Below are 12,713 nucleotides of genomic sequence, written 5' to 3' on the forward strand. Positions count from 1 at the left end.
AAATCAGACATATGTTGTGTTTGGAGAGCCCCTGATGTGCCTAAACAGTGGAAACCCCCCAATGCTAACTCCAGCCCTAACCCCAACACAACACTAACCCTAACCATAACCCTAACCACAAACCTAACCCTAATCCCAACCCTAACCCTAATCCCAACCCTACCCTATTTCCAGCCCTAACCTTAATCCCAACCCTAACCCCAATCCCAACCCTAACCTAACCCTAACTTTAACCCCAACCCTAACATTAGCCCCAACCCTAACCCTAATGAGAAAATGGAAATAAATACTTTTTTTAATTTATTATTTTTCCCTAAGGGGTGTTAAAGAGGGGTTTGAATTACTATTTATAATTGGGTTTTTATAGCGGGTTTTTGTGTTTTGGCAGCTTTCACACACTAAAAAATCCTTTTTATTGCAAAAAATAGTTTTTGCATCACCACATTTTGAGAGCTATAATTTTTCCTTATTTTGGCCCACAGTCATGTGAGGTCTTGGTTTTTGTGGGACAAGTTGATGTTTTTATTGGTACCATTTCCGGGCACATGACTTTTTTGATCGCTTTTTATTCCGATTTTTGGGAGGCAGAATGAGCAAAAACCAGCACTTTTTGAATTTCTTTTGGGGAAGCATTTATACCTTCCATGTGTGGTAAAAATGATAAAGCAGTTTTCTTATTCGGGTCAGTACAATTACAGTGATACCTCCTTTATATCTTATTTAATGTTTTGACGCTTTTATACAATAAAAACAATTTTATATAAAAAAAATTTTTTGCATTGCTTTATTCTGAGAGCTATACTTTTTTTATTTTTTTCACTAATCATGCTGTATGGGGGCTTGTTTTTTTGTGCAACAAGATGACGTTTTCAGTGGTACTACATTTATCCGTCGTTTTGATCACGTGTTATTCCACTTTTTGTTCAGCGGTAAGATAAAGGATTGTTTTTTTGAATTTTTTTAATGGTTTTCACTAAAGAGGTTAACTAGTGGGACAGTTTTATAGGTCAGGTCATTATGGACATGGCGATACTAAATATGTGTACTTTTATTGTTTTAATTCAAAACTTTATTGCTGGAATAAATATTAATTTATTAATTATTATTTTTATTATTTTTAAAAATATTTTTACAATTATTTAAAACATTTTTTTATTTAATTCTTACTTTTACACTGTATCCCACTATGGGAAACTCATTTTGTGCAGGCTGATCGCTTCTATAGCATGCAGATCTGCATGCTATAGAAGCTGTCAGCACTGTGTGCATTTTACACTGACCTGTGAGATGTCCTGACATGCACTGCTCATGACAGGAAGTCTCTCAGGCCTGGAGACCTGGATGTCATCATGATGACATCAAGTCTCCATGGCAGTGATCAGAACCCCGCATCATGCGGTGGGGTCTCTGATCCAAAGGCAGAGGGGCTGTCAGAGCTGACAGCCCCTCTGCCGGCTCCCGGAATGCTGTGATCAAGTTTGATCGCAGTGTTTCAGGGGTTAAAGTGCCGGGAGCGGTCCGTGGAATTAAGTCCCAGGGTACATGGATGGGATAGTACAACATCTGGCAGAAAGGGGCTAGGGGTTGGTACACGGTAAATAGTGGTATAGTGGAGCAGCACTTAACGTAGTAAACGGGACTCTAGAGGTCAGTACATGGGAAACAGCAGTATCGTGGAGCAGAGGCTAACGTAGACTATTGGAAGCCTGAGGTCAGCACACAGAAAATAGCAGTATAGCAGAGCAACAGGTAACATAGTCTATGGGAAGCCTGAAGTCGATACACAGAAAAGAACAGATCACTATAGAGACACATCAGCAGATAAGAGTGCTAGACTAAAAGCTGGGAGCTCAAAATTCTCATAAGGAAGTAAGTATGAGGCCAGGTTTAAATATGGTGCAAAATCTAGAAATCACAGGATGAGACCATCAGAAAAACGCATGCTAAAGCCAAACAAGAACAACAGGTATTAGTAGCTGTCTACAGAGCTGAATTGCTTAAAGGGAAGAGCAGCTGCTGGCTACTCCGGTGCTGTTCCAAGAGTGTTTAGACATGCTTGCCGGAGAACACTGGGAATGGTACCTGAACAGAAGACACTTTATGCCAGTGCCTTTATAAGGACAGAAGACTGCGGAGGAAAGAAAAAAACAGTAATGTGCACATGCAAGATTTCCTCTCATTCAGACAACGTCACAGGGACAGAGTGACACTGATGAGAAATGAGATATATGGAGGTGAAGTGCAAAAGTTGAGTTATCTTCCGGGCAGCATCTTCCCCATTGCCTGGAATAGGTAATTTACATAAGTGGATTAATGATGATTTATCAGCAGGAAGGCATCTGATATGAGACATACTGGGATGACTTTTTTTCAACAACCTGCAAGATTCCCTTTAAAGTCTCAGTCTGCTTTAAAAATAAAATAAGTAATTCTCATCCACAACAATCCCCCAGAACTCCTATACAGAAATGTATTTAACCTTTGCTGACTTGTCTTCTAGGTTCCCATGCTCCCATTCTTGACACATTGAAATGACCAAAAATGACACCTTGACCAGTCAGTAGCCTGGGCAGTCACCCTACTCATCCAGTAACTGATTGAGTGAGCAATTCTATCCAGTTGCAGTTTGGGATGGGATCTCTGTCTTTTTATTTTTTAAGTAGTCTGGGCCTCTTAAAAATTACTTCATTTAGAACCCCTTTAATCACTATGTATTGGACGCATTTATCATTTAACATCTTCAAAGATGACTAAAAAATTGAATGCTACATTTGTAACTTCGGACATATTTCATATAAAGATACTATATTAGCATTGGATCTATATTAAAAATAGAAGAAATATGGATGGAATTCTGATGAAAAAAACACCTTAGGCTAGTTTCACACTTGCTTTTTTTTGCAGCGCGTTTTTCCCGCAAAAAAACACATTGAAAAAACGCATACAAAAGCATACAACTGCTGCGTTTTTTTCAAGCATTTTTATGAGCATGCATGAAAAAAACGCAGCGTTTTTATGCGTTTGTATGCGTTTTTAGTGCGTTTTTACCGCGTTTGCGTTTTTTTCCAACATTAGGTGGCCCCTCACACTAACCCAAACCATGACTTTACTAACCCTAACCCTGACCCTAACCCTAACCCTAACCCTAACCCTAACCCTGACCCTAACCCTAACCCTGACCCTAACCCTTAACCAAACCATACTTAACCCTAACCCAAACCCTAAACCCTAACTAACCCTAACCCTAACCCTGACCCTAACCCTAACCCTAACCCTAACCCTGACCCTAACCCTAACCCTAACCCTGACCCTAACCCTTAACCAAACCATACTTAACCCTAACCCAAACCCTAAACCCTAACTAACCCTAACCCTAACCCTAACCCTGACCCTAACCCTAACCCTAACCCTAACCCTAACCCTGACCCTAACCCTAACCCTAACCCTGACCCTAACCCTTAACCAAACCATACTTAACCCTAACCCAAACCCTAAACCCTAACTAACCCTATCCCTAACCCTAACCCTGACCCTAACCCTAACCCTAACCCTAACCCTGACCCTAACCCTAACCCTAACCCTAACCCTGACCCTAACCCTTAACCAAACCATACTTAACCCTAACCCAAACCCTAACTAACCCTAACCCTAACCCTAACCCTGACCCTAACCCCAACCCTAACCCTGACCCTGACCCTTAACCAAACCATACTTAACCCTAACCCTGACCCTAACCCTAACCCTGACCCTAACCCCAACCCTAACCCTGACCCTGACCCTTAACCAAACCATACTTAACCCTAACCCTGACCCTAACCCTGACCCTAACCCCAACCCTAACCCTGACCCTGACCCTTAACCAAACCATACTTAACCCTAACCCTGACCCTAACCCCAACCCTAACCCTGACCCTAACCCTAAACCCCCTTAACTAACCCTAACTCTAACCCAAACCCCTAAATTCCATGGTTAACAAAAAAAAATGCATGTGCAAAAAAACGCATACATGAGCATGCCAGTGCGCATGTATGCGCATCCATAGGCTATAATGGCCATTTTTAGCGCAAAACGTGCGCATATGTGCGCATGCGCTTTTTTGCAGGGCCAAAAAATGCAACATGCTGCGTCTGGAAAATACAAACGCACACCCCAAAAAAACGCAGCGCATGAAAATCGCATACATGCGCTTACCAGCGCGCAGGTATGCGCACCCATGTTAAATATAGGGGAAAAAACGCATGCGCACGTATGCGTTTTTTTCCAGCGCTAAAAAACGCAAATGTGAAACCAGCCTTATGTGTACATTTTATATAGTATCAGCATTTGCAATAATCTCATACTTGTAATTTTCATTTATCAACCTTTACTTGCAAATTTCAGTGGAATGCTTACACTTTTTGCTTGGAAAATGTTCCTTTATTATTCATAAAAGTTTGGTGGAAAAGATTGAAAATGTCACAGTCAGTCCTCAGAAAACACATTGTAGATAAATAATTAAAGTTTTTTTTAGCCATTTTGTCTGAAACTTCACAGTAAATATCAACTGAGCTATTAACATTTAAACACCATCAAAATAGCAAAATATTGTCTTATTTTTCTTCCATCAGTTACAGAAAATTATACTGAATATACAAAAAACCCTGAAGTTCTATGAATACTTTCATTTAAAACAAAATGCTAAAATATTCATACACTAACACAAAGAAATGTAATAGCAGATAGCCAAAAAATTCAAGGCAAATAAGTTAAAAGACTTGTCTGAGAAAGCTTTCATTTGTAAACAGCAGCACTTGAATCCATAGGTTTTGCCTGATATTGCAGCCTGCTACAAATATCGCTCTTTAAAGTATACTTTGCGGTATAAACTCTTCAAGTGTTTGTTTTCTGGTATAACAATTTTAATGGCTCTACCATAATTCATGAGGAAATTACTACTTGTGGCATAATGCTTGGCATCCCGACCTTGTGCAAGCCCTCACACAGCCCCATATCCCAAAAAATGAAAACGTTACGGGTCTTGGAAAATGGCAACAAAAGTAAACATTGTTGTTACAAATTTTCAAACTTTTTTCACTACCTAAATAAAAAGACTAGGAACACTATACATGTTTGGTATCTGTGTACTCATAATGACCTGGGGAATCATATTGCCAGGTCAATTTTACCATATAGTCCACATGGTAAATAAAATACCCAAAAAACAATTGTGGAATTGCACTTCTTTTTGCAGTTTCAATGCACTTGGAATGTTTCTCTCATTTTGATTACATTATATGGTAAAATGAATGGTGTCATTCAATAGTACAACTTTCCCTGCAAAAAACAAACCCTCATTTGGCTAGAAAAATAAAAAAGTTATGGTCCTTGGAGGAAGGTGAGGAAAAAACAAAAACAAAGCAAAACAAAAAAATGCCAAGTAGTGAAATGGTTAATATTATTTTCGCACTGCCAGACTTTTTTATGTCTCTTTATTAAAGGGATTGTTCAATCTAAAATTACAAATCTGTAGTCACTCTATGTTAATGCAAACTTGTGAATCCTCATATGACACCCTGCTTGCTGCTTTCCAGCGTTGGCAGCAAGCAGTCATGTGACTGCAAGTATGCAATATGTTTCCGGCCACATTCTGACTAAACTGTATCTGACTTTGCTCAATACACTATGCATTGCATATGTGCAGTCACACCTCTTCCTCTGCCACCTTCGTCACCATGAGCGGTGCAGATGATGTAAGGATTCATAAGACTGCAGTCACTACACTTGGAGTCTTAGATCATACAGCCCCTTTAATACTTTTATAGACATTATAGAGGGAGGTTATCTTTTCAGGGATTTTTTAGCATCCAGAAGTTTTTCTCTTCACTTTTTCTGTCTTCTCCTTTCCCATGAGCAGTCAATTACAGTGAGGATGGTTTGTTAGCACATCACATTCACAGCAGAACTTAATTACATTAATATCTTTAAAATATTTATATGAAAGTAAATCTAATGAGTGGGTTTTTTTTTAATAGTGAAGCATCATTCTGTTGCCTGATACAATGCTAAAAAACAGAAATTGAACTATCACATCAAAATTTTTATGGATTAGAGATGAACGGATTAGGAAAAAAATTAGAATTTGCCTGTTCAAACTGATTGTACCAGGGAATTTTGTTCACAGAGAAGTTGTTTTCCATAATAGTTAATGTCCCTTATTATGCTTTGTGTTTTTTTTCAAGCCCCAAAGAATAAATAAAACATATTTTAAAAATAAAAAAACTTCTATCACCTTACTGCTCAACTTTATCTCCTTAACTCCACAACATCGAATATCAAGTCCTCACTGCATGTTCTTTTCACCGCCACTGAGCGCAGAATCTTTGGGTCTCCTCACATTATGATATACGGTAACTTCCAGCTCTGTTGAGGCCTGGAAGGGTTCTTTGCAAGTGTGTGAAGGTCATGACATCAAGACTTCACAATGTTAGCCGTGACCTTGTGTATGCATGCCAAAAATCACCCGGAGTCTCAAAAGAGGTGGAAGTCCATGCCATGAAAGCCCAAGATACTTTAGCGCTTGCAATGCAATAAAGACACTTTATGAACTGAGGGGTCGGAGAGTTGAGTTGTAAAGTGAGTATAGGTATTTTTAACTCTTTTCATGGTTCTTCATGTTTCAGAAAAATGGCCGCTAGCAGCCTTCATTTTGCTGGGTTTGCGCAAAAGCAAATTACAAAAAAATCTATTTTTGTGAATGCAGATTTGTTTTTGATATTCAAGCAAAATTCAATTCCACTTGAGTACATTCACTGATCTTTACTATTAATGACTACACAAATGCTAATTTTTATATGTTTTATATGTTAGTCACATGGAAAGACGCTGGAGATTTATGACTAACCGGCAGTGATCTGAAAAAGGTTGCAGATGCTCAGGTACAAAAATAAAAGAGATTTGAACATCCACAGCATGCTATTTGCCATAAAATTATTCAATCCTGAATCAGTGGAGCCGAAAACTTCTCCCCTTTCAGTTATTGCATCATTAAGCTTCGTCTTACTCTTCCAAACAGAACTCATAAGCTTTAGTTTTCCTTAAAGAATAAAAATATCTTCCCCCAGGAGAATTTGAATTCATGGTTTCAGAATTCACTGCTTTTGTGCAAGGATAATGGGATTTGAGCCACTCACTGCGATTCTTATCTCCATCAAGAACAGCCATGCTTTTCATTGCTGATATTTTTTAGCTAAACATTGTTACACTAAGAAATGAAATGACTATTACATAGCTGAGCAGTTCTGTTACTTCCTGCATCCTATTTTTATCGCCATTGTTTTAACAGGTTTTATCCACTCAAAGTTAACGCTAGGCCGCAAAAACGTTTCACTCCACAATTTTTAATCATTGCTTTAGAATGTAACATTCCAGTATGAAAAGGTTGCCTTCTTTTACTATTCTATTGTAATGCTAAATCATGCAGTAATTTTCGGTATTGATTCATGGTTCAAATTCTCATTACTTAAAGGGACTCATCTCTTTCATTCTGATTTCAATTGACTATAAGAATACAGTAGCTGGGATGATCATAATAAAGTAATGCTACTTTGCATATATAATTCTTACAAAAATGACTTAAATACACTAACAAATGTAATCTTAAAACATATTTTATTAGTAATGGGATAAAAATACAAATTATGTAAAAGATACAAATAAAAGAAATTCAAATGTTAGATGATTACATGATCTAAAGGGATAATCAATTCATAACACGTTATTTATTGATGACAATAAAACATACAAGAATCTAAGTTACTAAGTTACTAAATAATTCACTGTTTATTTATATGGTGCATAAACGGTGTAGTTACAAAGCTGCCCTAATCAGTTTAACCCCTTAATGCCATGGTCATTTTCCATTTTCGTTTTTTCCTCCCCTTTTCCACGAGCCATAACTTTTTTATTTTTCTATCATTTTTGCCATATAAATGATTGTTTTTTTTGGGGGGACAAGTCATACTTTTGATGTACACTCTTAATTTTATCATGTGATGCACTGAACAGCAGGAAAACATTCCAATTGCGTTGAAATTGCAAAAAAGTGCAAATTCACAATTTTTTTTTTTGCTTACCATGTTAACTATATGGTAAAACTGACCTGGCAAGGTTATGGGGCTATGTGAGAGTTAATTGTGTTCTTTTTCTAATATTTACATTTGTTTCTTGATCTGAAACATTTAAGTGTGACCAACATGCAAAAAAATAGGAAATCAAGATGGGGCAAACACTTTTTCACACAACTGTAAATTAAAGTGCCAGAAATCTACTAAAAGTAAGCATTTAAAATATTGAAATAATATTCTATACATACGATGGCAGTATCCTTGAAATAACAATTTACATGTTATCCTTCAGGGTTATTATTTCTAAAGCTATCAAACAGTAGATAGTAGAAAAGAGAATATAATGCTTTAATTTATAAAGTGATGACATGAATGAAAAAGAAAACACATTTGGCTAGCACACATAGGCTTTTTATCAGGATGTAATTTCCACAAATTAAATATGCCTCAATTGAGAACATGACTTAAATTATACAGAAACACTATATATCTCACAATATTCATGAGCCTCATATTGCTTTGATGGGTATTTACATGACCAGCATTGGCATTTATCTAAAAACATTTCTGCAATGAAGTAACATCTATTATCAGACATCAAAGAGATGTACCAATTCAACTGGAGGAATGTCTCCCGGTTTCAAAGTTGAAATTTAATATCTTAAATCAAGAAGTTGGGAACAAGATCAGAATTTATTATCTTTCATCTTTCACAGGCTCAAAATGATTAGCAATGATTTATACAACTGCAGAGATTAATTGCTAAACTTTACATATTTATCAGTATTTTTTCTATCTATCTATCTAAAAAAATAGAAGCAGCACCAGCAATGGATTTGGGTGTCATATATCTCTATCTCTCTCTATATATATACTGTATAACATATATATCACTAAATAATTTTAAAAGAAGTAAGATGTTATTTATCTAGACCTTTGTAAGCAATCTTCTAGTATTATACCTTTATCAATTACTGATGGCCTTCAAGGTATCTGCTTGCTATTAGAAATCATGTTCAGTCCTGTGATGCTAATATAATAACAACTGGGTAAGGACCCTGGAATGGTGGTAGGGTGCACAAGATTTATATGCACTGTGACAGTAGGTGAGGTACTCACCTTCCATGTCCCAGGATGCTATCTGAATATGGGGGTCCTGGCAGTGTGTGTGCATGCTCTTGTTACTTTGGTGATACACCCCTGCAGTCTGCATGGTTTCGCTATATCAAGCAGGCCAAGACCACAAGTTAGAGAATGAATTTAGGGAGACCAAAGGCCAAACAAAAAGTTCTTTTTACTGAACAGTAACTTGATAAGAACTATAAACATCAGATAACAGGCACACTTAACAGATGTTTCTCTTGCATTATGCAGACATGAACACTTCTCGGTTACATGTAATGACACTTCATACTCTTGCATCTCATGACAATCCAGCAAATTATTATGGGAGGCTCCATTTTCAACTGTGAGGGCCCAAAGGATCAAGGTGTAACATTATGGCCACTCCCAGCTACTCTCAGTCTCCAACTGATTAATGAGGACCCGACTGCTTGAGGTACGTCAATACAACTCCTAACAAGAACACTGAAAGTACACTGTTTTCTGTAATAGGCTTTAAGTCTCAATATAGTGTCCATTTATTTTCAATACACATAACTGAGCTATCTTTCCCCATAGGAAGCTGTTCACTAACATCTTTCGAGACAATTCCCTCTCTGTTTTCAACCTCCTATAAAATGGGCCTTCTACTTCACTTGGGTTAAGTTGTACCATTTAGGTAGACTTCCTAGCCCAGGTTCCAATCTGTTAAAAGCTTGTTACATTTCCTTCGTCCTTAGGACACATTATCTGATGTCTTTCCTCTTTGCACAACACACTACAACATGTCAGTCTGCCAACTACCAGCCATTGTTTTTACTATGCTGAACGCTGGGCTTTATCTGATTCACTACCAGGAAGTCATTTTCTATCTTCCCACATAACCCAGTAAGTGAATGAGAGTCTGTCACTATATTAAGCAGCTTTTCATCTTAGATGGCCAAAAATTGTTGATAGATTCCTTTTAAATGCCTAATATGTTAATTTTTATAATATTGCTGTCCAATTAAGAGCATTGTCCAGACTGAGAACCACTGATTAATGAGCTGCTGCGGGTGCAGCATCAGTGACTAGCGGTGATGTCATCGAAGTTACCGCAGGTCACTGAGGTTGTGTTCCCAGCCGGGCAAAGGAACTACAGTAACTTTGGTAAGATCATTTCTTGCACAGTGAGAAAGTCTAATGGTGCAGAGGCAAGTTCACCTTAAAGTAGTTCACTGAGGGAATTTCACTGCAGTGAATTTGAACTTGCCTCTGCATTGTGATACTTTTTTTCACTGTGCAAGCTGTTATCTCACTGAGGTCACCACATTTGCAGTCTCAGTGACCATCAGTAAACTTGATGAAATCACCATTGGTCACTAATGGTGAGCTTGCAGCAGCTCATTCATCAGTAGTTCTCAACGTTTATGGTCATATCTTGGCACCCTCCAGGTTGAAAACTGTATCCCTCAGACATGAATTACAGCATGGGACAGAACAACAGGCAAGTGAGGGATATTGCTGTTTTTATTTTTGTCTTATTACAGGAGATGCGGAATTCAATGGAAAGGGTGTTTGCAGAGTATAACTGTATTTGATTTTTTTTATAGTAAAAATGTGTTTTGCTTTGTTTGAAATAAAACTTTATTCTGGCTGTGTCATAACATCACAGTGCATGTCCTTATATCATGTTGTTGTCGGCATGTTGCATGCACAGAAATGTCTAAGGCTTACTAGCAGCTATAAGTCCTGGCCTAGCATAAAGAAACCCTGGATATTAGCGCTCTGCAGTGGTACAAAAAGGCGGCAAGCACAAAGAAATATAGTGCAGAGGAGAAGGCCAAAAGGTGAGCGGTGAGGAATTATTATTTTTGTTTATACTTTTTCTGTCCGTCTATGATTTAGCAAAATGGTGGCCACTTGAAAATTTCATGAGGAAAGTAATGCAAAAAATTCTATGTTCTAGAGAAAAACATATTTTGTAAAATTCTACTAGTATTCAGCACTAATCACTATTGTTAACCTTGCAGGTGAGTCACAGAAATTAATGCAAAGTGAAATAGCTGACTGACTTCAAGGCCATTACTTGACCTTGGATTTTCATGGCAACCTATGGGACCACACAATGACAATCTCAGGGTGCCAAGTAGGTTACAAGAGGAGCCCTTTCCCACAATTAACTATATAAAAGCCATTGTTGCTGTCAACAGCAGGATCTGGGCAGAGGTGTTTAATGGCCATGATAGGTACTAAAATCGTCATGACTGATACTGCAAGATGTCAGCTATAATAAACAGCAGCATTTTTGCCTGTCAGGGATGCTTTTCACTTATTTCTTAGGTTAGTTAAAATTTATATTGACAATTATAAAAGAGTTAAAGCATAATCCACAAATTCACAGAACTATATTTTCTGTAGTACTCTATATAAAAAACACTTGAACAGTGGTCTAAAAAAGTGGAGTCAAAACCCAAAATATTTCTTGCAACAGGATTTTGAAATGCCATTCATTGCTAAAGCAATAAAGAGAGCAGATCTAGCTATTTCTGCAGTTCAGTTTGTTTGATGTCTACAACCTGCAGATCTATCCCAATACAGAAGCCAAATAATTCACACGAGCCTTTCAACTGTATCAGTCTATGTAGTTATAAAATGCCTCAGTATTGGATTTGCAGTGAACGAACAGCCCATTACTGTATTACTGTTACACTAATGGAGTCTAAATCAGTATTTATCAGCTGATTGACTAGTCTTACTTGGGGGTACAGTTGCTTGTTTGCTGACCCTTATATTTTCAAATATGCAAGTATATTATTACTAATAAGCAGACAAAGAGGTCAAACAGAAGCCATGCTGATTTTTTGGAAACATGGGAAAAGAAATATGGTGTACAGTATGCCATCGTACAGAGCTTGTTGTGAGGTGAAAATAAATCTCCATTTGACCCTTCATGTAATGAGAGCTGGTAATAGAGAACAGGTGGAGAACCGATAAGTAATAATTATTGCATTGAAAATGAAAGTAGGCATGATTAATAGTCGCGTTGTAACACAAGAATACTCAAAGAAAGCCTTTTAAAATGGCACATGGTTCAACTTGTATTGATTCCCAAATATGCCCTGCTGTTTTTTCGTTCCTTTTCATTAGTTTTACTTGCTGGGTTTTAAGAAATTGTGCAAGAAATGTTAGCTTCTTAAGTTTGAAAAACGCTATGTATGAGCCCAATTCAATAATACATTTGTGCCTGTTTTTTGTTCATTTTTTTGCTATTTCTAAGCTGGTTTTCATCTGTGTCAAATTCTTCTTTTCATTTGCGCCTTTTGGAAGTCTGCCTTATGTGTTTGCTCGATTCTTTTATGCTGGCCAATGTGGTAATTTATTTTTTTTCCAGATATTTGCAGCCAATTCATCAATTGTGACTTTTTGAAAAAGTCATTAAATTTTTGCGCAAATCTACACCAGTCACCCCTTGAAGTGATTTGAAGTACATCTTAAGTTTTTATCCAAGTACAGGTCGGGGACTTGGG

The 12,713-nt window shown here is 37.4% G+C and overlaps 1 protein-coding gene across 8 annotated transcripts in view; it reads right to left on the reverse strand.

The window, feature by feature from the left end:
* The window catches only part of DMD (dystrophin), a 3,834,938-nt gene that overhangs the window by 1,570,236 nt on the left and 2,251,989 nt on the right, over positions 1 to 12,713 (reverse strand). The gene's annotated exons all lie outside the window — the stretch shown is intronic.

The sequence above is a fragment of the Dendrobates tinctorius genome, unplaced genomic scaffold (assembly GCF_039654945.1).
Source record: "Dendrobates tinctorius isolate UK_male_01 unplaced genomic scaffold, ASM3965494v1 ptg000166l, whole genome shotgun sequence".
Classification (NCBI taxonomy): Eukaryota; Metazoa; Chordata; class Amphibia; order Anura; family Dendrobatidae; genus Dendrobates; species Dendrobates tinctorius.